This window comes from Apis laboriosa, unplaced genomic scaffold (assembly GCF_014066325.1).
Source record: "Apis laboriosa isolate Shangri-la unplaced genomic scaffold, ASM1406632v1 scaffold64_cov150, whole genome shotgun sequence".
Classification (NCBI taxonomy): domain Eukaryota; kingdom Metazoa; phylum Arthropoda; class Insecta; order Hymenoptera; family Apidae; genus Apis; species Apis laboriosa.
The window spans coordinates 2,687,951-2,715,016 of NW_025224011.1; the positions used below are offsets into that span (position 1 = coordinate 2,687,951).

At 40.9% G+C, this 27,066-nt stretch overlaps 2 protein-coding genes across 5 annotated transcripts in view; one reads left to right on the top strand and one right to left on the bottom strand.

Annotated features, from left to right (window-relative positions):
- Positions 1 to 2,526, bottom strand: part of LOC122718552 (protein artichoke-like) — a 205,552-nt gene extending 203,026 nt beyond the window's left edge. For both annotated transcript variants that reach the window (XM_043943668.1, XM_043943667.1), the window contains exon 1: positions 2,341 to 2,526. The gene's annotated coding sequence lies outside the window, so the exon portion shown is untranslated. The remainder of the gene's footprint in view (positions 1 to 2,340) is intronic.
- LOC122718550 (chaoptin-like) overlaps positions 1 to 27,066 on the top strand; it is a 534,511-nt gene that overhangs the window by 244,506 nt on the left and 262,939 nt on the right. The gene's annotated exons all lie outside the window — the stretch shown is intronic.

A 27,066-nucleotide genomic window follows, 5' to 3' on the forward strand; every position in this document is an offset into this window, starting at 1 on the left:
TTTTTTTTTTTTTTTTGCTCTTTCCATTTTCATTTTTTCCATTTTCCATCCGTCACTTATGTGTATTTGTTACGCGGCTGCCCGACCGTGTTCCTTGCACTTTCACGCACTTTAAATCCATTATTATTCGTTTCCTTTGTTTGCCCTCCAATTTTCTTTCCCGTAATACCGTCTTTATTTGAGAATTCTTCCATCCATATTTGTTTCGAATGACAAATAATTCAAATAATGTGTTTATTTAATTTAATTGCATTGGCTCTCGCCAACGAACTCATGACAACGCCATCTGATATGTTAATCTTAAACATCGAGATTACGTAAAAGGAGATTAGGTGAAAAAGGATATATACTCGTAGAAAGGGCGAACAGGAAGTCTTCCTCCAACGAATATTTCGACCTACTATTAGAGATCACAACTTTCCTCGACAATTTCTTATTTTCGAGCACGATCCCTTTTTCCTCGTTTCTCTGTCTTTTTCAATCGTTGTCCTTCTCCAAACAACATTCCCACGCGCGAAATATTCAATTCGTTCCTTTCCAATTCATTAAAAATCTTCGCGAAAATTAGCATTCACTTAATTCACTTATAACGTCGATTCGCTCATAACTTCGTCCAAATCTGATTCACCGTTTCATTCGCCTCGGTTCCAGACGATTCCCAGATATCCACACCCTCGTCGATCCATCAATCTTTATCCTCTCCTCGTCTCTCGGTTATACACGTCAACCCCACCTTTTCTCCACCTGCCTCGACGTTTTCTCCTCGCATATTTCCATTACACATCTCTCTACGTATATATCCTCGGAATCCCGAAGCGACAACGCGACGACGTTGCACAGGACGTTCCCGAGGGTTTAACGCGAGGTGACAGTACGGAGCCGGTTACAGAGCGCGGTACGAAATCACGTCAAACACGCGTCGAGGAACAACGGATTGGCCCGGAAAATTTCGAGAAGATTTCGCCCTTATTCCTATTATTATCTCTCGTCCTGTCCTTCGCGGTTCGATCTATAATTGGAAGTATTTCCTCTGTGAAAAGGGAGCATCTTAATCGAGAATTTTGGCACCCTTCATTTTCATCGAGTAAAGGAAACGAATCATGGAAATGGCTCGCGTAAATCGAAGGATAAGTGTATTTGAGATTAACGAGATCGTCGTATTTTTTGAAGTATGCGCGAATATTTTTTCGTAAGAAGGATAAGATACGTGTGTACTCAACGCTCGTATCTCGAAAGTCTTGGAAAACGCAGGTGCGAGTCAGTCAATTCTTTAAGTCGAAATGTTTGCGTGCGTGCAATATTCATTTCGAAAAAGTGTCAAGCTTAAATTCAGGTTAATTTATTTTATTTAAGCATGATTTCAATAAATTTTCTTCTTTAATAAAAATTAATTTTTTTGCAAAGAAGATAAAATTGAATTTAAAATGTTTGAGATTTACATTGTCGGAAAAAGGAAATATATTTACTGTTAATTGGTTATTTAATCATTAATTAAAGAATTATGTTGAATATTGTATATTTATTGGAATATAAAAATGTTCCATTAACCAACTTGCTCGTCACTTCTTCGACTCGTTTTAATTTTAATTGAAATTCAGTTTACGAGGATAACGACTTCGAACGATTTAAAATCAAAATTTGTTTGACTAATTAAAAATAGCTTGATGTAAATGCCGTTAACGACGTTGTAATTAAACATCGTAGGATAAGACGATAAATAATTTATAAGTTGATTCGATCGACTTTAATACACGATTTTTAAATAATTGATTGAGAAAGAATCGAAATTGAATTGAATCGCGTAATTATAATTACTATTACGTGTAAATATTATGCACAATTTCACCTAAAAACATCGTCTCGATTATTCACCTAAAACTAAAGCACGTCATTTCACATCTTGTTGTTCGAATCGAGTAACTATGTAATTTCAAATAAAACAAATCTCACAAGAGAGATTAATTTATCGTCGAGTACTCGCGATAGCACTTGGAGCAACGATGGGGGACAAAGATCCAAGAGAAGCGAACAATTCTCATTAGAAAATCGCTTTAGAAACTCGTAAACGACGGCCCTTTTGTTACGTAAATTGAATCCTCTCATCACCTTCCTAAACTCTCGCCAGAACAGAGAAATCTTTCGTCGAGAAGTGATCTTTAATTAAATATCACGTCAAACGAGAGACTTCAAAATCGAATCACCACGAACGAGGTCGAATCGAATCGTTTCCCAAATCGAAACGATATCCCTCCCCCTCCCCCCTCCCTACCCATTTTTTCCCTCCCTCCTCCCAAAGAAGGGAGAAATCCGTTCTACGACGCGCAACAAATATGTACTTACCTTTATCGAAGCGTAGCCTTCCCTCGATCCGGAAATTCCGAACAAGGACGAAATCCCTTTTAAAATCCCCCCTGTAGATCAGCCCGACGAGATCACAGAGTCGAGGCGCAAGAAACTCAATGGAAAACCCGCACCACACGTCAGCTCACCACATTTATTACCACAATGTCCCAGAGCGCGCCAACAATCGCCTCGTTCCCGGTATCAATCGGTCAATTCGATCGGATTATTGCCAGGCAACCTGGTCGACCTGGCAATAAGAGTATCTATGCGATCCGTGGCCGTGACGACGACTAACTCTCAAGTTCGACCACGCGACTCGTGCTTACAACGCGCAATTGCTTTGCGCAGTCGAAAGGTAGAGCAGGGACGACGATGTAGCGACACGACACCTTGGACACCGTTACGGGAATGTCGCGTAAACGAAAACATACGAGGCGTGTTGTCATACGGTGTATTTGCTCGTATACGTATATCTCTTTCTCTCTCTCTCTCTCTCTCTTGTCAGATCAGTTGAGAGTTCGACTATTTTCGAACATCGTTCGTAAAAATTAATTTTTGGAAGAGAGTGATTCTTCGATTCGTCACTGATGACGATTAAAAAATCGACGAAAATATACGCGAGAACGTTTTTATACGTAAACGAATATGAGGTTTAAAACGCTTGGAATGTGGCGCGAATCCAACGACGTAGTTTATTTCGCGCAAGTTTAGAAGATTTAGTGATATTTGGAAGAGTTTCTTTCCAAGGAAGCGTAACGTAATTGAACGTGATACGTATATATAAAGATCCAGCTTACTTCGAGCAAGGAATCTAGCTATTGAAACTCTATTAAAAGTAGGAAAAATTGGAATCGCTGTAACTCCGAGGATAATAACTTTTAATCAACGAGTGAGGGATCGTTAGAAGCGCGGAATCTCGCTCTTTAAAATGCTTTTTGATTTATTTCGATACGACTTCCGGTTGCCGAGATATCGTCGTGTAAAGAGAAGGGTAATTTTTTAATCATCGACTATCTCCGTCCTTATCGTTTACTCGGATCTCTCGCTCGCGCCTCGTCTCACTGACCTATCCCAAACTGCAGACATGTGACAGACGCGATTCCTGGAAGAACGTAGTACGCATTTCCAGGAAATAATATCGGTCAGTGAGTCGCGAGTTCATTCATAACTTGAACGCTCCGTTTCATTTTCTTCGAATCCTTATATCTCGAGAACTATTTGAGATATCGGGATGAAACAAAAAAGAAATTAAAAGTCACGATTCCCTCTATTTTCTGAATGGGTTTTGGCGACAATTTTTTTTTTTTCAATTTCTTTTTATATAATCTTTATAAAAGATAAAAATTCCAAGTTTTATTTACAACTTCATGTTGCAATTGTCTCTCGTCACGATATACAAATACAAGGCTTCGTCGTAAAAAAAAAATTGTAATATCGACAAGCTGCTATTATTCCTGTATTATTATTATTAAGTTTGAGGATCATTTTCTACCTCTGTTACTCGACTTGTTTTTAAATTCACGTTAATTTTATCTCGTAATTACAAATAAAACAAATCTTGATCTGGGAAAAATATCCTTTCGAATTATGGATAATTAAACACTTTATATTATTCAGGTGTTATTTCCCGTGGACTGGAAGAAATCTCCTTTGAAATTCTCCCGAAGTATAGTAAAGTCAAACCGAAATAAGACAACAAATCTGTTCAAACTCTTGAATTCTCCATCCTTCTTTGTCTTTTATTAACCGTTCATTCTCTCGCAATGATCGCCGCGGGCAAAGATGAAACTTTTGAGTTTATAAATATTTTATACATTGTATGCAGTCTCGAGCATCGGCTCGAAGGGAATTGTGATACTTATTCGTCGCGTCGGTCTTCAGGGATACGTTGTGTGTATCGAGGAATGCGGTCAAGTGTGATACGCGAGCAGAAAGTTTCGTTTCACGCTTTTGTTCGCCGTGTACGCGACGTAGACCGATGAGGGTCGAGCTGCATTCGTTGGTCGACGATGCAGTACGGAGACTGGCAAAATACGTCATGGAGTACACGTGATGTAGATACATTACAGAACTTAATATTCGATCGTTGCTCCGTTTCCTTCCCCCTTCTCTTCTTCATTTTCCTTTCTTTTCCTTTTTTTTTTTTTTTATTTTACGGATAAAAAAGATGTATCGTCACAAAATACACGAATTTTAACCTCGAAAGAATTTTTCGTTTAAAAACTACATTCAACGATATTCACCCTCCCTTCCCTCACCCCATTAAAATTAATGCTTAAAACGAGACAGTCCCGTTTCATCCTTTTCTCGAGAATATATATATATTTATTTGAAGGAATATTTCAATCACTTTCGAGTTAAGGAAGCCAGAGAATCTGGGAGATAGATTCTCAACCGCATAATCGTCGTCAACGTTTAATAATCGTGCGTTCACCGTGGGTAATAATTTCCCCATTGATGTTATGTATCCTCGAGGACGGAAACGGGTAATCTGAATCGGAGTCAGCTCGTAAGTCGAGGTTCATTGTGTGGTACACACAGTCAGTTTAGCAGTTCGCCGCCTTTCGGGTATTAGAGTTCTTCTTCGGGGGAGGAGGGAGGGCACTACTCGGTGGGTTTACACAGGATTTTCTCAGGGATTCAAACGTCGGGTTGTCGGAGTGGTGGAAAAGTTAGTCGACGTGCTCCGCCGTTTCGCGCGACAGAGATTTCTCAAAATGTAAATTTAAAGCCCGCAACAATCTTCGCAGTCAACCCTAGAAATTTCGCTGTTCTCGCCACTCGAATCGTCGGATTCCTCCTCTCCTCCTCCCTCCTCCTCATCGCGGCATCCGGTTTCCCAAGTAGTCCGTGAAATTACCGCCTCCCGTTCACAAAATTTCACAAGGATCATTGGCGATGGACGCCCGTTTATTATCCTCGGGATAATCGAGAGGTAATGGACCGTGGCGGCAACTTATTTACCAGAGAGGTATTTAAACCGGGTAAACGGGATGGAATCAATTCTTAATTAAGGAAACACCGACCGCTAGCGATGGGATCGAGTTCAATGCATTATTTCAATTTATCACGATCCTGCGACGAATATTATACGTAGAAATTATGAGGGTATAAGCAATAAAATAATAAATTTGCATTAATAATATAAACGTCTCTGTAGCACGGATTTCGATATTCTTTTGATTTAGATCATTGTTTGAACACGAATGTTCAATACATCAAACTAATACAATCATTTATACACCAAAAAAAGGGAAAAAAATCATACACGAAAATATTCCAATATACAGAAAAATTAATAAAAAATTTTTAACAAAATTTTATTCGTAAACTTTTCGTGAAAAAATCTACTCGAGTCTAATATTCGATATGAAACTATTTTCCACCCTCGTGGCCAAGATTCGAATCTCGAAACAAAAAATTCTAATCTACTCTACGCGACGAGCTCGATCCCATCGCTACGTTTCAAGATACAGGAGAGGGCAGCGTAGAAACGAACGGTCCCCTCTTTTCATATTTGCTTAATCTAATATTTCGCGTATTTGTCGTATGAACAAGAACCGATTTGTCTACCCCCGGAAGGAACCGGGTCGGGTTACCGGGATGGAACGTAACCGGACGAATAACTCCCCCCTCCCCACCCAAGTAACGCGATTTATCAAACGGATCCCCCTTCGAGGACCTTCCTTCGTGTACCCGCGAAGGTTTTCTTGCCTCGAATACGGTTCAGCGTCGTTACACACAGATGCGGCCGCACACAGGTGATCCCCCCCTCCCCCCCGCCGTGGGCTGTGTGCAACGTTCCGGAACACGAGCGGTCATGAGAAGTTTCCTTCTTCCCGACTTCCATCCCGAGACTATGATAAATTATTTCTGGTGTAGCGGGTTGCTCGTGCGAACACCCCTCCCCCTTGGATCCGATGGAAATCTTTTCCCGCGTTTCTCGGGCAAGGAGGGAGGGGGGGGGAAGGAAGGGGGGAGAGAGAAAGCTGCCAGCCAACCACTCTCTGATGAGTTTAATTCGAACGATCGGTCAATTTCACGGATTTTCAGAGACCCTTGTCTTGGGAACAGTTGTGGAATTTTCTTGGTGAAAGAAGGGAGGGAGAAAAACGGAAGCGAGAGAAACGGGGATCGGGGAAATTGTTGATCGGTGTATTATTTCGTCTGGCGAACGATTAAATTTCTCGGTGGCGTATCCATTTCCGTCCCTTCAATTTTCACGGTATATTTTCCTTTCCTCCGCCAAGGGAAAATTTTATTTCTGATTAAAAAGTGAGTATAAATAATGTCCGCCTTGGTCGTCTCGGAGTTCGTGAAGTTTATGAAAAAGTTTCGAGGAGGAGGAGGAGGAGGAGGAGGAGGAGGGGAATATTGGAAACTTTTTCAATGTTTCGAAGGAATTTTTTTGATGATGAGTTACGATTTAATAATTCTGATTAGGAGAAATGATTGTTGTGTAAAAATTTTTGATAAATTTTGCTTAAGTTTCTATTGTTGTGGCGTACAGTTGATTCAATATTTTTGCAAATGTTAAGCAATTTGAATAATCTGATAAAGAGTTTCTGCTTGTTCTTTGCGCAAAATTTATTTTAAAATTCATTTGTTACATATGAATTAAATGTCCCTTTAATACCAAAAATGCGTATATTTCGATATTAATTTCTCTCTTTACGAATATATGATAAGGAAACTCTTTAATTCTTTTTTTTTCTTTAAATACGAACGTTTGTCTACTAAAACACGAGAAAATTAAAAAAATTTGGAAACGAGAGAAGATTATGTTTGAAAAAATGATATTAATTTACTTTAACAATTCAATATTTGCAATACTTTTTCTTTTTAAACAAATATGAATTCAAAAATAAAATGTACATCAAATATACGTACAAATATACGTATATATGAACACTTTTGAATAAAATTGAAATACGAAAAACATTTGTATAAAAATATATCCTCAATTGTTTGATTAATTGGCGCATTACGAATAATTTGGAATAACACTTTGTTTCTATACTGATTAAAATGCTATTCGAAATAATTATTGAACACGAATGTAATAACGTATTTTAATAATGTGTTTTTCAATACGGACTTGAAATAATTAATTGAAGTAAATATCTTCTTCGTTATACGGGAAAGGGACGAAATATTTGAATATTATTTTCATAATATTTTGTCCAGTAACAAACAATTGTTACTGCACATTAATAATTGCCTGTTTACATAATACGAGATGGACGAGAAATTAATATAACAAGACAAGTTAATTCATCGATCGAAAAAAATATTAAAAGTTCATTTCTCGTATACAAATAACTATATTCCCCCCCTCCCCCCTCCCTTCCCACCCACAATTTCCCACAATTAAACGGGAATAAATATTAAAAATTTAACCGCGTGTAATATCACTTTAAACGAATATATCTTATCTCTAATTTAAATAAATTCATTATCTCGATTAAACGCCGCGATATCGATACCGTCTACTTCGCTCGATAAACGCCGAACGAATGAATACACGGGTCGATCGTTCGACTTTGGCGCGAGCCGCACACGCACGAACGACGCGTATCGTTACAATAACTTTCGAATAAACATTCCCCCACCCATCGATTCGGACCATTATTTCAACACAATCGCTTCGATATCCATTTCCAATACGTTTTAACTATTATTACCAATATATTTTACACGCCGTATAAAACATATTCCTTCATCCACCCTCCCCCCCCCTCCCTCCCCGATCTTCTTAAAAAAATTTAAAAATTCACCTTCTCCCAATTTTCTCGTCGACACAAAGAGTTTCTCGCGACGGTTAAATTTATAAAATAATTTTTTTAACATTATCGTTGTAACATTGTTTTTATTTTTATATATTATATATTTTATAATTATTAATTATTAATTGTTAATCGACTGACAAAGAGCGGAGAGGAAGAGAGCGTTTATGCAATTTTTATCTTGCCAATTCGCGACAACTCGCACGCGTCATTTCTCGCCTCTGAACGAAATTACCAAGGAAGCGGAAGGGAAAAACATCGTAAGGGGGAGGAAGGAAGGGGTACGAGCGGGGCAGCGGCCTCCTAATTAAAGTGAGGAGACTTGTGGCGAGCCGTCAGAGCGAGGGGAGGGGGAGGGGGTAGGGGATAATTTTTAAGGGAACGGAAACGAGAGGGAAGCGAGAAGCGGAAAGAAAGGCGCGGTGGAGGATGGAGAAACCGGAAGGGGGATGGGTAACTGCAAGATGTCTTCGTTTGCCTCTTTTCCTGAACTGAACTGTTGCTCGAGAATCCCCGAGTTTCTCGCCCTGAGTTTCGAGGGCGAAATTGCGAGGATCGGTTGGAAAAACTTGGAAATTTTTATAGGGTAGTAAAGACCTTTTCCGTCGACCTTTTCCGCAGTTTCCTTAAAGGAAGTGCGAATGCGCGGAATGTGTGGCTGGCATCGTCGGGTTCAATTCTTTGACGAAAGTTTATAATGTGACGGGATAATTAGAGGGATCGTTTCTTTTTTCTTTTTTCTTTTTGATATAAAGAATTAATTTAAAGTACTTAGAAAGTACTAATCAATTATTATACAAGTTTTAGCCGTTTAAACGAGGAAACCATTCAATTCGATAATTTATGAAAGTTTATATTCCAAATACAAAATGTGATAAGATAATTATCAAGATGGATGTTTTTTCATTGTATAGTTATTCGAAAAGGAAAAAAGTTATTATTCGAGGAATGTTGACAATATAGAAACACATTTCTTTATCATACATTCATCGAATTTTTAATAATATCATCTCATCGAAATCGATTACCCATTATGTATCCTATTTATTCTAAAATTATAACGTTTAGCCCGAATAAAGGAGTCATTTGACTAGATTCACGGTAAGCAATGGCGTTCATCAAATAATCTCGACAGCATATTTACATATCTCGCTTTGAATCGTGTAATATTACTCGTTGCACAAGAGGTGAGCTCGGTTTCAATACTGAACGCACTAACAAAGCGTTTCCCGTGTTTAAAGTTGCTTAAATTTCCTCCAGGATTATCAAGTCAAAGGTAACCCCTCCAAAGCATTCGAGAGATCCCGATTTTAATCTATTTCGCATCGCCGTTATTACTCCACACTTTCATTAATAATTTTCCCCGCATAACTTCCTACATTATCTCAAAGGATTAGCACAGTAATTCTCCTTCCATTTCTCTCTCTCTCTCTCTCTCTCTCTCTCTCTCTCTCTCTGTCTCTCTCTTCTCTTGATCATTTTATCAAATTAGCAATATAATTTCGTTCGTTGGATCGATTAGAAATTGGAATTTCAACCGTTGGAAAACGTGGTCGTGGAAAGATTCCATCCTAATCGGGGAAAGGATCATCCTTTTCCACGATCGTGGAAGTAATTTGGTCGGCGGTGGTGGTCGGCAAAACGTCCGACAACAGAAAACAGTTTCGAATGAAATATCGAGCAGTGGCAGGGGAGGGGGAGGAATTCCTTCGAAAATTGTGCTCGGAGGCAGAGTGAACCGGGTCGCCGGGTATAATTAGCCGGGAGAGAAACTTTCACTGGCGGTGGATATCTAATCTAGAACATGGGCGGAAACAAAAACCACCAATTTGGATGAAAACCGCTGAAAGAGATGTCTTTTTTCTTTTTTTTTTTTTTTAAAGAGGACGTATCCTCTCCCCGTGCACAGATTCAGACTTCCTCTTCCAGCCTTTTCTCCTTGCGCCGCGTGTATTATGCGCCCGTGAAACTCGAGGAGAAAAAGAAGGTCGGTGACGAGTAAAGGATTTTTCTAGCGGTTGGAAAAGCGCACACCTCTCACACCGACGATTCATTCATTTCGCCGTGAAACTTGATTATTCCCCTGTTCCGTGAATTTCCTCCTTCCTTTCCTCCCCTTTCCTCCGTTTTCTCTTCCGCGGTTATATTATTCGACGAAGGAAAAATTAGCAGCGAGTGACAGAGTTTTTGATGTAAGATAATTTGGAAAAAAAAAAAAAAAAAGAATAGAAAAAAATTGAATCCAATTCAAACTCGTACAGTAGTCTGATGAAAAAATACTTACTCGAAATTATATCCAATATTGAGGTGTGTTTTCTAAATTTTTTGTTTCCAGCGAATTCTCGTTTAAACTCTTACAACTCTTGTTTCCAATGTTTCGAATGTAAATTAAATTAAAAAAGTGTTCTCTCGTTCGTCCTCGGTTTAATTTCGGTCGAAAGTTGATCGCGCATTTTTACACGGGCGATAGGATTGAAACACGATTGAAATCGTTTACGCTTAAAGCTGAGCGCTGTCAATTAGATACCGGTTAGTATCCATCGATCACTAATGGCTTAGCCTCGAGCGTGTTGACGTCGCCACGCATCGCACGGCAGCGTAATAATTTTATCGTTGCAATTATCAGATGAGCACCGGTAATGAATGTAGATTACGCTACTTACGCTCACCATATAATTGCGATCGCGTCTGTTCTCTGTATTTTATTACGGATTTCTCTCTTTCTTCTTTTTTTTTTTTTGAAGAATAATTTCCAAAACAAAATTATACAGTTCTATATTCTTCCTTGCTTAACGTAGAATAACAATTCCTTTGTCGATAATTTCATCTGCAAGCTAATAATGTAGATTTTTTAAATTTAAAATAGATTAGAATATCAAAATGGTATTTACGAAACAAATAATCTAAATCTTTTCGCACATCTTTTAAATTAATTTACACTTCCTCTTTCTCGCTTTAATCGGATTTCAAATTCAAATCAAGGAATATCGATCATTTTCTCCATCCTCCGATTGGCTATCTCGTCCCACAATCCCGCCCGACTCGTGTAAAAAGTTCCGTGGTTGATTACATGAAACAAACATTTGTGTGACGCGATCGAAGCTTTTCCAAGGAAGAGCCGTGTGCTCGACGCCGTGTGTCACGAGCACGAAGAAGGGCGAGCACGAGCCCTTTCAACGACTACGTAGTAAGCGACCGGTTGCCGCCACTCACTCTCTTGGAATTACCCTTCAAATTGAATTGCAAAGGGTAACCTCGTTCGCATCCATCCTCGGCCACTGACACGTATGACCGTTTCCACCTAGCTGCCCGATTGGTATCGAAAAATTACACGCTCCCCTCCTCCATCCCCCTCGCAATCCGCGATCCTTTATTTTCACGCCGTCTCTACCCTCGAACCTTTCCTCCTCCACTTCTCGTCCACTCCTCTCCCTCCCCTATTTCCTTCGCCTTCGAGTCCATTACCGGGGAATGGTGTCCCGGATTTGATCAGACGGCACGCTTTCTACCTCTTCGCCACGTCGTGACAGAAATTTCACATCTCCCTTTCGAAAAAAGTTTTTCCTCCTCTCTTTCCTCTTCTTTCGAAATTTCTCTTCCCTTCTCTCGTTTCTCTACCTCCTCGCCATGTCGTGACACGTCAATTTCACGTTACCCTTTCGAAAAAAATTTTTTCCTCTCCGTCCAACCTCCCCTCTTTCGAAATTTCCCTTCGACAGTAAAGTCCTCTCTTTATTAGCCTTTCTATCTCCTCGCCATGTTGTGACACATTCCCCTTTCGAAAAAAGTTTTTCCTCTTTCCTCTCCCCTAAATTTCCTTCCAAGAGCTCTCTCCTCGCCACTTCGTGACTGTCGTCAGAAATTTCACGTTCCCCTTTCGAAAAAAATTTTTTCCTTTCCAACCTCCTCTCTTTCGAAATTTCCCTCTGACAGTAAAAATTCTCTCTTTCCTCGCTTCTCTACCTCTTTGCCACGTCGTGACACGTCAGAAATTTCACGTTCCTAAAAGTCCTCTCTTTCTTAACCTTCCTACCTCCTCGCCATGTCGTGACACGTCAATTTCACGTTACCCTTTCGAAAAAAATTTTTTCCTCTCCGTCCAACCTCCCCTCTTTCGAAAAATTTCCCTTCGACAGTAAAGTCCTCTCTTTATTAGCCTTTCTACCTCCTCGCCATGTCGTGACACATCCCCCTTTCGAAAAAAGTTTTTCCTCTTTCCTCTCCCCTAAATTTCCTTCCAAGAGCTCTCTCCTCGCCACTTCGTGACTGTCGTCAGAAATTTCACGTTCCCCTTTCGAAAAAAATTTTTTCCTTTCCAACCTCCCCTCTTTCGAAATTTCCCTCTGACAGTAAAAGTCCTCTCTTTCTTAGCCTTCCTACCTCCTCGCCATATCAATTTCACATCCCCCGAAAAAAGTTTTTCCTCTTTCCTCTCCCCGAAATTTCCTTCCAAGAGCCCTCTCTTTCTTAGCCTTCCCTCGCTTCTCTACCTCCTCGCCACTTCGTGACTGTCGTCAGAAATTTCAGGTCTCCCTTTCGAAAAAAGTTTTTCCCCTCCTTCCAACTTCCTCTCCCCTTCTTTCGAAATTTCCTTCCAACAGTAAAAATCCTCTCTTTCTTAGTCTTCTCTCGCTTCTCTACTTCCTCGCCACGTCTCCATCCAATCCCTCCTTTTTCAAAATTTCCCTCCGAGAATAAAAGCCCTCTCTTTCTTAGCCTTTCTATCTTCCGATTGTCGTCAGAAATTTCACGTCCCTCTTTCGAAAAAAACTTTTTCCCCCTCTCTCTCCCCCTCTTTTGAAATTTCCTTCCGAGAATAAAAGCTCTTTCTTTTTAACCAACGAGAGTAAGATAATCGAGCTAATTCGAGCAAGATATTTCACAGAGGAGATTGAAACGCTGAAGGGATTGATTAGAAGGATTGGAATGGAACAATCCGCGTAATTTCGTTGCGGTTAAAGCGGAACGCGCTCATCGCTCGATGGGGGAGGTTTGTTTAACGAAACAACGATTTAACGATCGATCGATCGATCAACTATACAGGATAAGGATCGATTCCCTGCGGAAATACGAAAATCATCCGGGCTCGGTTCGAAACTTTAATCTTCGACCACCGCGTGCGAAGCTCGCCGATGACGTGGACATTAATCAACGTTCGACAGAAGGTCAATTACAAGAAGAGGAGGAAAGAGGGTGGGATCGTTAATAACCGGATCTTAATCCGATCCGTGCCCTTACGATACCGATAACGCGAAGTTTGACGCTGCAAAAAAGATTAAATTAAGTGGAGTATCAACGTCGCTTACAACTTGGAGCCCCGAGGAGCCAACTATCGCGGAAACTTTTCATTGCCGCGATAAATCAAGCCGACTCTCTCCCCTTTCCCCCCTCGCTTTAGGTAGGTTAATTAAGAATACGGTAAACAAGGTTGGATGAACCTGCATAAAATTCTCGTTTACTCGTTCGTACCAACGATTCGAGACGATTATTGCCGAGATAAATTCTTCGATCCGAGGACCTTGATAAATTTACCCCCTTGATTCGCAACGTTGTCTCGTGTATTCGATTTAATTTGTCGGGAATTCAGGTCGTGATAATGGGGGAGAGGGAGGAGGAGGGCCATTTAAAGCCTCGTTAAACATCCCCGGCCTTGTTTACCACTGCCTTTTATCACTTGCGATCGATAAATCCCTCGTTCCGCGGTTTTTAACAACCTAATGCTACAAAATAACCAAAACTAGGAGAGAACCGCTTCTTTTGTTGTTCACACTCTTACTTCCAATCAAACTCGAGTTTTCTCTTTAAAATTCGGGAACTCGTTGTATAACGATATACGTGTCACGTTCATTTTTCTAATTTACATAAATTCGCTTGCCATTTTCACGGAATGGAGCAACGAATGGAGATTGTTCCAATGTTCGTACGTCTCTGACGAAATACCGAATCACTTTACAGAGGAAAAAATTGGTTTCGAGACATTAGATACAGGTATATACGCAATAACTTTCGAAATTTCTGTTCCCACCGGTATAATCCTCGAGAAACCTTGTATTCGCGAGTCCAGAGGAGGGGAGGGGAGGTGTACCGATTATGGACGGATCGATGAACGGTCCACGACGACGATATTCGGATGTATACAGGGCGAAAACAGTTGTCTTATCCGTCAAAGACGGACTTACGCTCCCTTTGCACTCGATCGAGGGGCGAAATCTGGCCGATCGAGATATCAACCCGGAGTGAACACAGAGAGACGCGGGCGGCAATTATGCGAGATACATATTTCCTCCCTCTCGTGTAATCGGTATCCCCGAAGCGCACGCCTCCCACGATCCCCTCGCGCCGCGCTGACAACCTTTGTTTCGGGACGGGGATGATCCGTTTTGCGACGACGAGTCCCGTCGCCGCTTGTGTAGATGAGCCGGTGTATGGCGCCGCGATAACGAGACACGGAGCATCTAGCTAGATTTCAAATAACATTGTCGGAATATTGTCACTGTGCTCGTGCGCGCTCCTATCGGCCAATGATTTTGATAACGCCGGGGATCGAGGTGGTGGCTCGGTTAAGTGGTCGTTCGTCGTCATTTTCGGAGGGGAATCGAGTGATGTGACCAGTCGAGAATTGATCTGAAAAAATCGGCCTGCTTGAGAAGGATGTGATTTGATTATTTTTGTGGAAATAAATTTGCGTACTTTATCGAGTTAAAAATGTTGAAGAATTTAATGGGAAATGGAATAATTTTCAGTTAGTTAGGATCCAGGTGTTGGGATCGATTCGTGAAAAAATGCGAAAATAATCTTTTTTATTAAGTGCGAGGTAATATTGGAACGAAATCGTATGCAAAATTAATGAAAATGTTTGATTAAGAACTTTAGAAGTGAAATTGCCTATTTTAAGCTCCCTTCTTTCTTCTAATTTTATTCCCTCCTCGAAATAAAAATTTATCTAACAGGAGAAAATTATTCATCTCCATATAACTGTACCAAAAAAAAAAAAAAAAAAAGAACGCGATTTCGAATCTTAAAATATAAACCACGATCAATTTACATTACCCACTTTTCAGATGTCGAATCTGAAATTCAACCGACTCTAAATTCACGCCCCCCTCCTCCCCCTATCAATTACCAATCCCGATCGACCGACCGACCAACCGTATCGTACTTCACGCTATTAAAATTATTATTCTAAACAACAATAGGCGAGCTAGCTTCCTCCCGCCCATCCCGATGCGTGCCAGGGCCTGGACGTATACGTATTGCGGTCGAAAACGAGCCGCGCCGACAAATGGCGCTATCAATGTAGGGGGGCACGAAGTAACGAAACAAATATGATTTGTGTAATTAGCTCGGCAATAATGACGATACCCTTCCCCGATACGACGCATTAATCGCGTTACGCTCTCGAAACGATGTCATTTAAATGCGGTTTGATACCAGGCGCGTTGAAATCCGGCTCGCGTGCGCGTGCGCGTTCGATCGTCATTTTATCGCGGCGCGATAAATCAACCGGGGGTTTTCCCTACGGTTCGGATGGATGTCACGAGACGCTTTTACGAGACGTTAATTCCACGTCGTTCCGAGTCCATTTGGCTTTGCAACCACCGCGCCGCTGAAAAAGTAACCGACAAGTAACCTGATTAATCGTATCGACGAGCGGACCACCGTGTAAACGCAATGCCGCCCCTCCCCCGATAATGCAGGCAATTTAAAATGGCGGAACGCTCCGCGGCCACTTTGGCCCGTCGTCCATCGATCAATCGAAATGTAACGTTCTCCGCAACTATCCCCCTCCTTTCCTCTTCCACGCCGGCTAGATTGTTCGATTCGAATTATCCGTGCTGTTATATCGTACAATGGATCGCGATGCTTCGATGAAGCGTTAATTGCATCGCGATACACGCGAAATAGTTTCAGATATTACTTACAACTGATCTTCTTCCCGTGAACGAGATGTTCGTTCGTTCGTTCATTCATGTTGGTAGATTAAATTTTGCCTCGAATGGAAGAGAGAGGGTAATTAGATTCACGCTTCGAACGTTGATATTTCGTATGTATAAATGTTCACAAAAAATATATATATATATACATATGTATCTGCGTTATAAAATACGTATTCTCTATTTTTTGAGATATAAGAAAAGTGAGAAGAGAAAACTCTCTTTCTTCGTCGATTAAAGAAATTCTGAATGCTGTTTGGAGGAAATCTCGTTATCCCTCGATGATAACGAATATTGGACGGGGTCGAAGGATGATCAAGAAGCGAGCGATCAAAAGAGAGAGAGGTTCTATCGGTGGTGAGGAGAAGAATGCGGGACGTTACCAGGAGGAACGAAACCGGTCAAATTCCTCGTTTCGTTGGCAGCGAGGACCTATTGCCTCGGCCGCCTACGTGTCTCGAATGCCTGTACAACTCGTTTCTTAGACACCCATGTCTTCTCCTCCTCCTTTGCACATTGGTATTCCCACTATTCCCAGCTTGCTAACACTCCGAGTGTAGTCTATCCTCTCGAAATTTCGTTGTTCCTCCAATTCCGGCCACCTTTCCTTCCTTCCTTTCTTCCTCCCTCTTTTCCTTTTTCCCTCGGTGAAAAGCGGAACGTTGGTTTTCGTTTGGCTTCTTTTCGACACGCAACGACGACGACAACAGCGACAACAATCGTGCCACGAACAGCGCCTTCGTTGCGCTCCATTTCCAGCTCCCATTATACGCCATGCCACGCACGTGGCCGTTGCCAATTAAGGAAAGGAATAAAGCATCCGAGGAGCAAAGGAGCAAGGTAATTGAATTTTACGAAACCGTCCACGACACCTATCTTGTATATGAAATTTTTCAACCTACCTTGAATGAGTGCACGTGGGAAAACTAGGGAAAGGAGAGGGAATTTCTTACGAGAAAACGGTGGATGTTTTTTCTTTTTCTCTAAAGATTTCGAGTTTTCAGTGAATGGAGGAAACACGTGTGTTGCGTGTCGGAATTATTATCGACGAGAGGAGGAGGGGGGAAAGCAGATTACACCGTTGACCAGCTACGAAAATTATCGGGGCGGCTAATTTTTATGAATAAAAATTATTCACCGGACCTCCACCTCGTTGCGAAAGGGATCCGATGAAATTTATATAACCTTATTAACAGCATCGGGTATCGATGTTGCGATGAATATCGCGTCCCCGTATAATTCAACGAAATGAAATCGGGAGCGTAAACATTCGTGTAGCGCGAAACGAATCACGTTCGATCATATATCTCGATAAATTTTTAATTTATTCGATATCATCGACGTTTCTTTATATTTCCCCCGTGTTCGACGCGTGCCTGTTTTTTCAAAAATTTGCGAAAATTATTGGGGAAATTTGAAAAAATTGCTGGGAAAATTAATTTTAACGGGGATAGAAATGAAGAGAAGAACGAATACAGGATAGATTGTGTTTATGAATGTTGATAAGAGGGAAGAAAATTCATTTTCGCGACTTTTTAACGTATCATCAATCATCAGGTGATAACGAAGAGTAAAACGTTTAATTGAGCTTAAACTTTCCACGATTAAAGATATTATGATACAGAAATTGTTGCAATCACGAAAAGTTATGTCCTTGAAATCTTTGAAATGTGCAAGAGAAAACTGCAAGATCAATTTTTTACATTGGATTGCGTGCTCGATCGATTTTGGTGGTGAAAATCTTTTTAAAAAAAATTCCATTTCGAATCGAATAAAGATAAATTCCTGTTGCACAAAGGCAACTATATTTCTCCAACGAAAGACACTTTGTCCCTATCAACCGAGACGACCGCAAACGACACCAGCAGAGTCTGTAACCCCCGGTTTCACCGATATCCCTCGACCACAGCCGGTATTACCTTCATTCGTAGACGCGACAGTATCCTCTATCCATCCACGTTAACCACGCATCGTTTTCTCATTAACATTGCCATCGACATTAAACGCGACATGTCAATCCATTATAACAAAATAGCGATTAATCAACGTACGATTAAATTTCAAACAACCCTGTCGAGTTATTAATCGACTAAAAACGAGATAAGAGGGACAAATAGATTTTGGAATGACCATGAATCCAAATATCAACTTATATTTTTCCCAAACGTGCTATTTATATCCCTACTAGTAGAATCTTTTCAATACTTTATAAACCGAGCTTTTCTATAAGACATTAAAAAAAAACTATTATTTTTGGTAAATCTCCTTGTAATCTGTGCTACTTATAATTTAATACAATCAGTTTCACTGTAGAAAGATTCATTTTCGCCTTCCATCTCAAACTCGATGACATTTTCAATTTATTACTTCAATATTTCCCCAAACAACTTAATATCTCCTTTCGCGTCGATAAATTATAACCTTCGAACGATAATTTCAATAAAAATAATAAAATCCCCAACCAAAGTAGCGTCTCGCCTGATGGGCGAGATCTATCCAACGATCTATCCTGATCTAATGATCTATCCTTCGTATCTATTCTGAACAGCGCGTAACCCTCGATATTAGCAATTTGTCCACGCCCGGCTGGATATTGGCCGTGATATTACACACGACAACACGGTTCAAGTGTATTACAATGACGTTTCCCCTTCCGGGGAAAGCGAGGATTCCGAGTTAAATCCGTGAGGAGGAGCGGCGAAAGATCGAAGGGGACGAAGGAAGGCTTCGCCCGTGTTCAGCCGCGGAGATATTTGGTCGTTACAGCGTTCGAGCCCGCTCATGAATTTTACATGGCCGCGACGGGCCATTATCAAATTCCGATAGACAATTGGAGGAGCGCTCTCCTCCTCGGCGCGGTTGCTGGAAAACGAGAGGAGCGAACGTGCCGCGTGCAAAGACGTGGAACCAGGCTATCCCTCCCCTCTCCTCCCCCGCCCCCCCTCTGTCCAACTTTCGCACAAGTTTAAAGGCTGGACGATGCCGGCCTCCTCCATGCTCTCGCGCGCAATCGAAACGCCACGGCCGGGACGTGTACCGACCGCTATAATAGAATGCAGCCTGCATTCCCTGCGACCCAACCACACCCCCCCTCACCCCGTGAAATTTCTACACCACGCGTGCGTCTATGATATGGTCGGTCCTTTGCACACCTGGGCCGTGCACCTTCGTCGATCAGAATTTAAATAACGCTATAAGGGAGGGTGGGGGAGGGAGGGTGGTAATTAAGCGCCGCCGGCATCGATTTCCTGCGACTTCGATATTCGACGTGGAGAGGAAGGAATATTTTTTTTTTTTTTTTTTTTGGTTAACAAGCATTTCTTGTTCGAGTGTAATAGGTATAAATATTTTAAACAAGAATCGTATCGATGGATTTTTTTATAAACGAATTCCACAATTTTCACAATTTCTTCGCTCATCGTTAGAATTTGCCGATCCAAGAGAAAGAAGAAAAGTAAATAAATAAATCGTTCAAAGTATCTTATAAGGAAAATAAGTAATCCTTTACTCATTTATCGATCAAAGAAATTAAACCCTACTAGCAAATATTGGAGCCCCCTTCCGCCTCCTTCGAAAACCAGATACTTTTCGATACTTTCGAAAATTAATTCTTCCCCGTGACACTATCAATATTTGAAAGAGAAAAAGTTTCGAAACTTGGGGAGTATTTATCCTCCCCCGAAAGACACGTTCAACTTCGCTTAATTGAAATAAAAGTGGCCCATCCTCGGCCCGATGGGGGTGTTGATTAAAGAAACGAGGGGAACGAAAGAGACCAATTGGATGGGCCAATTGAAAATCTCTTTGATAACGACGGCACAACAATATTTGTTCCCTTCAATGCGTCCCCTCCCCCTGAATTCTCGAACAACTGATACTGATCGCCAGATATGGAAAAGGAGGACAGAGATGAACAAATCCTCTTCGAGACGAAGGGAGAAAGAGAGAGAGAGAGAGTAGCATCTGTGACGTGATCGTCCTCATCGACGATGCACGATCCTGACAGTCGGTCACGAGAGAGGGTGTTCGATCGATGGCTGCGGCCGGAGAAAAACGAGCCCTGCGCCACGATTACTCGAGGCCTGTGTGCCTGTTGCGGAAGCGGGTCGCCGCTAACTGCCACGAAACACGAGAAAATCGTGGAGAGGTTGGGGGGAAGGGAAAGGGCGAGGGAGTTGTAACATGTCGAGAGAGGGGAGAGGAGAGCGAGTCGATGATAATGGGCCGGCCGTTATTAGGCGGTTGATAAGCTCGCTTGGGGACACGGGGGTACGCAGGACGTGGGTTCGATGGTGAACACGATATGCAGATCGACGATGTAAATGCGAAGCGACACCGACGTATGTCTCGTTGCTTAACTTATTACCCTCGGCCACGTTGCTTTAATGATTCCCACGATTGAATACGTTTATACCGTTGTTGTTTCATTCTCCTCCGATTCTGATAACGTCTTACGCTCTAAACCTGTATTAGTAGAGTTTCTCGCCTTCCCTCGAATTCTCAATTTTTGTATGCCTAATCTTTCCAATTAATCTCCGATTAACCCCTTCTTGCCGGGGTCGCGATCGTTTAGAAACTTTACGTGTCGTTTCTCGATAGTGCATAGCTACGAGCCTTTGCATTTTTAATAATAATATTATCAACATGTGAGCAACGTGTACTTTCTTTACATGTACGTAATATCGAACAGACATCTCGTGCTTGTATTCTTAGATATTAAATCGACGCTGTATCACGGTATATATATCGTTGAACTTGAAAAGATCGAGGTGCGTACAAAATTAATTAAATTTCGAAACGAATTAATAACTACACCCAATACCACGAGATAAACCTGCATCCTCTAACCTAACCTACGAAAAAAGGAAAAGAAAAGAGGAATTGGAGAAGAGCAATTGGAAGGACTCTCCGACCTAGAGATTCAAACAGCCTTCCCGAAAAGACGAAGAAGAGAAATAAATTTCAGAGGCGTTAAGAAGAAAGAAAGTTAGCCGAGTATCTCAGCCGGATGAACTCTTACCTTACCTTCTTCGAGTGGAAGTCGACGAGCAAAAGTGTTTAGCGAACGAGGAGTACAACGAAGGGAACAAGTTTTGGCAAGGGAGTTAACGTCACGTACCTTCGCAAGGGTAGGTCACTACACATGGCAAATACGTATGGTTGGCGCGCGAGGCCACGACCACAACGACTACGACGCCTAGACAGCCGCTGCGTGCACGTGCGGGATCGTGTTAGTGTGGATGGCACGTAGCAACATACGGGCCAACCCGTACGGTTTCACACATATTGAACCGAAGTGTATTTTAACGTGGGGAGGGGGGCGAGCGTCCTGTTACTGGAAACCTTCCAACCGGCACGAAAAACTAAAATGGTTTCGGCAAAGTCGGCAGAAATATGGCAAGCGTACAGCCACGATCCCGTACATCAAATATCGCCGGCTTGCTACGATCTATCCCGAATCTGATTCTTATAATCCCTCTTGAAATTGTATACGACGAGCGCATATAATGGTGAAATTGGATTCTAGTTTTCTAAGATGTTAATCGAAAGAAAGGAATATTTTTGGTTCAACTATCAACTTTTTATCGTGGATATTATTCTTAACTTTGTTCCATCGAAACCACCACCTATACGAAACCTCGTCACCTGGATTAACTAACTTCGTATCGAACTTTTTAAGTTATATGAGAATTAGAGACGCCTGGATACTCGTGAATATACGTGCTCGGAATAGTTTGGAAAAATTCGGGCGAGATCGTCGCGATATCTTTCGACTTAAAACTCGATTCGAATTATTAAGGGAGACTTCGGATCCGATCGGGCTATCACCTTTAATAACTGGTGATCCACTTTTGAATCGCTTATTCGAATCGAAAATTTTATACGTAATGTTAAAAATACAAAATCGTATAAATATTCCTTTTAAGTTCTTTTGATTAGATTAAATGGAAGATAAAATTGAAATGAAAAAAAAGGATCGACAAAGTTTTGAAAAAATAATTAATTAAACGAGAATTACGTAACAAAGTTTCTCTGAACTCTAAGGGGCAGAAAAATTATAATTAAAGCGATTTTATTTTACGATTATATTAAAACGAAAATTTTAGCGATGATATTCCCTTCTCGCAACGTGAAAAGGCATATTCCCCAAAGTGTCTGTGTCGTGCAACCTATAAACGAATATGTGGGGAAGTTCAACGAATGCAATCAACGTTCAAAGGATCGAAGCCTTCTTGCATGCCGTAGATATTAAAGGTCTCCTATTTTCTTCCAAGGTAAAGATCCTCTATAAGCGTTTTATTACATTTCTCGTATCCATCGTTAAACTCTAACGATTCAAAGAAACTTTAATGCATTCTTAGATGCATTTGATATCCAGTGAGATATCAATCCAATGTCAGATATATTAATATCTTTTTCGGTGTACATCACGAGCTACTTATTTTAGATATATATATATTCTATTTAAAGCAATAAGATAAATTCAGAAGGTCACATTCGAACGAATTATGCAACTTTTAAATATCTGCTCGATGTTATTTCAAAAGCGTCATTTTATTTTTGTACGTATTCGCGGTCATAGATGGAAGTTTAATCAAGTTTAATCAACTCGGTTTGAGCTGTGACAAATTTTTATCTCTTATGGAATGTACAATGCACGTATTTTATTAAAAATTCGTTTAACTCGTACAATTGATTTAAATCGGTTTACCTAATCGTTAAAAATGAGATAATTGAACCGCATGAGAAGGAGTTAATTGGATTATTAATTCTGAATTAGACACACGTGATAAAAGAATTTTTGATAAAGAAAGTAACAACAATTGCAGTACGAACGAACGTATATAACGACGAATAAAACAGGTAATAAGATAAGATGTCGTGACTTTAACGGATAATTTTATAGAAAAGCGCATGTGTGAAATGTAGAATAATAATGCGAGGAGATAAGCTAGATAACTACTAAGCTAGAAAGTAAAATTCATTTTCTAATCTTCTGATCTTCGTTAAAAACCATCTATTCTTTCTAGAATTATTCTAAGTCTCAAACGTTAAAATATAATACGAATAGATAATCCACGACGTTGATAAATTAATCATATTTTTAATCATTTTGAATTGCAATCTTCCAAACGTCCGTCGAGATATCGAGGCGAGCATTTCCCAAAACGACAATTTCGAAAAAATCGAATTCGAAACTCCTTATATCTTTTATGAGAAGACTCTCCCACGGAGAATTGGCCGTCCACCGACAGTAACTCGATTCGATTCTCCACGACTGAACAGAGAGAGAGAGAGAGAGAGAAAAAGAGAGTGAATAACGTAGAAAACGGATAAACAGACAGAGAGGTCTGATCGAAAAAAAGGGGTCAAAAATTCACGATAGGGAATTAGATCGCGGTTTATTGGTTTTCTCGCAGAGTGATGAATCGCGTCCGGAAATCGCATTATTTGCGGAGGACGCGGCCGAATATTTTCCACGCACACTTCCGTAAATCGGATTACAGAAGAGCGCGGGAAACGTTCAGCGAACCGCGATCGAAACAATCGAATCGAATCGAATCGAATCGAATCGAATCGAATCGTTCGCCTTTCGCATTAAAACGATCGCGCGTTAAAAAACTTCCATTCCGAAATGTTCGTCCCTCTTTTCTTAAGCTCGAGACTCGCGACTTTCGGCTCACCCCGGGGAAATCTAGCCGAAGAGAGACCGCACCACTTTTCCTCCTTGCCTAATTCTTGACCCACGAATAAAAAATAAAAATTCCGCCGCGAATAAAAGTTTCCCGTAATTCTTTCACGAGAATCGTTCGAATCTCGTCCCTTTCCACGGGACTTAAAACATCGACCGGTCGGCCATCCAGTCGCGCGGATCGAACTTTGTTCTGATTCGGGTCAGTGAAGATTAATCGATAATCGTTGAAACTCGAGAAGTCGAGGAAATCGCGAACGAATCGGTGCCGATTGCGGTGGCGAGCGAGTGATATATTCGATTTAAAGCGGCATCCAACCGCTTTTCTAAATAAACGGTCAGACACGTATTTACAATCCGGATAACAGGTATAAAGGAAGCGAAAAACGCGTCATCGTGCAAGATGGATGACTCTTGTCACCTCGTGTCGATGAGCTGCTTCGATGGATACGACGAATTTACGATATACAAGTCGCGTATCGCCATCTTCTTCGTTCCATGACAATCGAATATTTATGGACAGTTAACGATTTGACTTTGGAAAACGGGGTAATAGAACTCGTCTATAAGTATCGCGATGAGAAAAATCTGTGATGAAAAGTTCGATTCATTGAACGTACGTAAGAATGTGAATTATTATTCGAAGCGTAGTGAAAAAGGAAGACGAATTTTACGAGCCAATCCGTTTCACGGATTAACAACGGTCTATAGAGGATGAGGAGCTGTGTGTGCGTGGTAAATACGCTTGATGCTTTCTCTCTCTTCTCCAGTGCTGAAAGATATACGTATCCTAATTTATCCCCTTGATCGTTGAAAGGCTTCTTCTCTAAGACGAAGGAAGGTCTTGTTTCTTGCGAGGAGGCTGGCACAAGGATTGCCTCGTTTCGCTTTGAGCAATCCCCGTCCTTGCCAGATTTTTTTTTTTTTTTCCTTTTGATCGAATCCTTCCCCCTATTCAATTATGCGGTTCAGGCCGAATATTCAGAATCCCATCTCGGGGAAAATCTCAGGCAACGTTCTCATATATTTTTTCATATATTTCTTCTCCGCGAAAAATTACGATCCTTCGATCTATCGGGGAAATATTGTAAAAAAAAAAAAAAAAAAAAGCGCGAAACCGTTTGATCGATAATCATTTAACGAATTGCCATACAATTCGCCCCTTTTCCAACCATTGCATTGTAACTGGAACGGAAGCAAATTCCGCGGAATAACGATTTCCACGTCGTCCAAAGAAATATTTCCTCCAATTCGTTTCTCTCGTTTTATTGCCTGATTGAAAAAGGTCGCCTCTACTCTCTCTCTCTCTCTCTCTCTCTCTCTCTCTCTCTCTCTCTCTCGCGTGAGGCCGTGTCTCGCATACGAGGGGACCAAAAGACATAGGGAGCAACGATATACACGTAGGACATTAATTTTACTCTCGTATCTTTTTTCCTTTTTCTTTTTTTTTCTTTCTTTTCCCTCTTACCCTTTTGCCACGGTAGACAGGCCATCGCGCAAGTTTATTGTCGTGCATCGACTCTTCCCTCCTCTCTATTCCCTTTTTCGTGCCTCGTCGTGCTACTGGGATCGCGCCCCACCGATTATTTATGCATCGTTCTAAGCCGGTATCGATTCAGAAACTCGGCCACGCTTATACCAAGCGTGGAATAAGAAAATTAAAGAATCCACGAGCGCGAGAAAAATCTTACGCATCGAGTATTTCATGAAAGATTCGTGTATAACTGGTGGTGATGAGCATACGTGTACAACGTGGCAGGTGATAATCGTTTAAATCGAACATCCTAGTTGTACCCCAGTTGTAGAGAAGCGATAAAAAGGAGGGGGGTTGATAAAGAAAGTCACTTTTAGTTTTCTTTTTATTGTATTATTTTCGATATATTGAGATATATTTCGTGTCAAGGATTCAAATGTTTAAAATGTGTGTTCCATTTTCAACGAGGGAAGAAGGAAATTGTATATAATTCTACTTTCCTCGAATTGGATTCTATATTTTCCAGATGGAATCGAAATCTTCGCGTGAATTTTTAAACTTGGATATTTCTTAACGTAATGCATTTCTTATACATTTACGCGAAGAACTATTCAGCACAAGAGGATATTTGCGAGGAAGGAAGGTCGTATTTAAGAAGCTTATTAAGTCCATCGAGTTCTCCCTCCAACGAAAGAAAAATCTATTCGTTGAATTATTTTCAAAAGAAATTTGATTCCAGTGTTTATTTTGTACGATCACGTTACGCGTTTATAATTTCAATAATTCTTTATTTTCCTGTATTCTCTTATCCCATCTTCGGAAAGAAAGGAATCAGGAACGAAGGAAAATTACGTTTTCAAACTTTGTCTTACAGTTGTCTTATCGGCCAATAAAAATCGGAAATATCTTTTCGCAGTGAGAAAATCTTACGCGAACGAATGTAGGTCAATTCCATCAAAGGCAAAACGATCTTCGAACTCAAGCAGCTTACATCAGCGTGCGGAACTCGTAGAGAAGACTACGAGTAAAAATCTTATTTTTCCAACATCTGTGATCGAATACACACACACACACACACACACATATCGAAAACTATATAATAACAGATAATGCAATAAGATTAAAATAAAAAAAATTCTACGGAAAAGTAACGGAAGGAATTTTGTTTCTCTTTCATCTCAACATCTCCAATGATCTCCCATAACCACAAATTATAAAAAAATTATTAAATTTTATTAAAAAATCAATGACGGAAATCGATCAATCCTCTTAGATCGCGGCCCAAAACTTTCAATAACGCGTTCATCGCGTTACACGCAATGATATACGAGAAATAATATTCAGTATCAGGCTGCATCGTGCGAGCAGCGACATTTTTCCCAAGCGCAAATAATAATTCACGTAAGTCGAGATAGAAGGAGAAGGTGTCCGGTGTCCGATTCGAGGTAGCTTCTCGCAACGAGAAGAGGGACAGAGACAGAGAGAGAGAGAGAGAGAGGAAAGATAACGTCTTTGGTTCACGAAGGGACATTTATCAACTCTGCACCCTCCCCGAACGAAAGACGAAGAGGATTTATAGCGTTCACCTGTCGCTCGAGCCGCTTAATAGCCGAGCGCACAATGTTCCAAGGACAGAGGACAGAGACAGAGGGGCTTTGCTCCGTTCGAAAAACTTTCGTCAAAGTTCGCGGTTCCGTCGGTCGGCTGGGATATATCTGTACGAGTTCTTTTCTTTTCTTTTTTTCTTTCTTCCTCCCCTCCCTTCTCCCCCATTCGAATTTAACCAGGGGCAGAGGAAATAAATCCCGGGGCGAACCCTTCATCTGGAAATCGGGC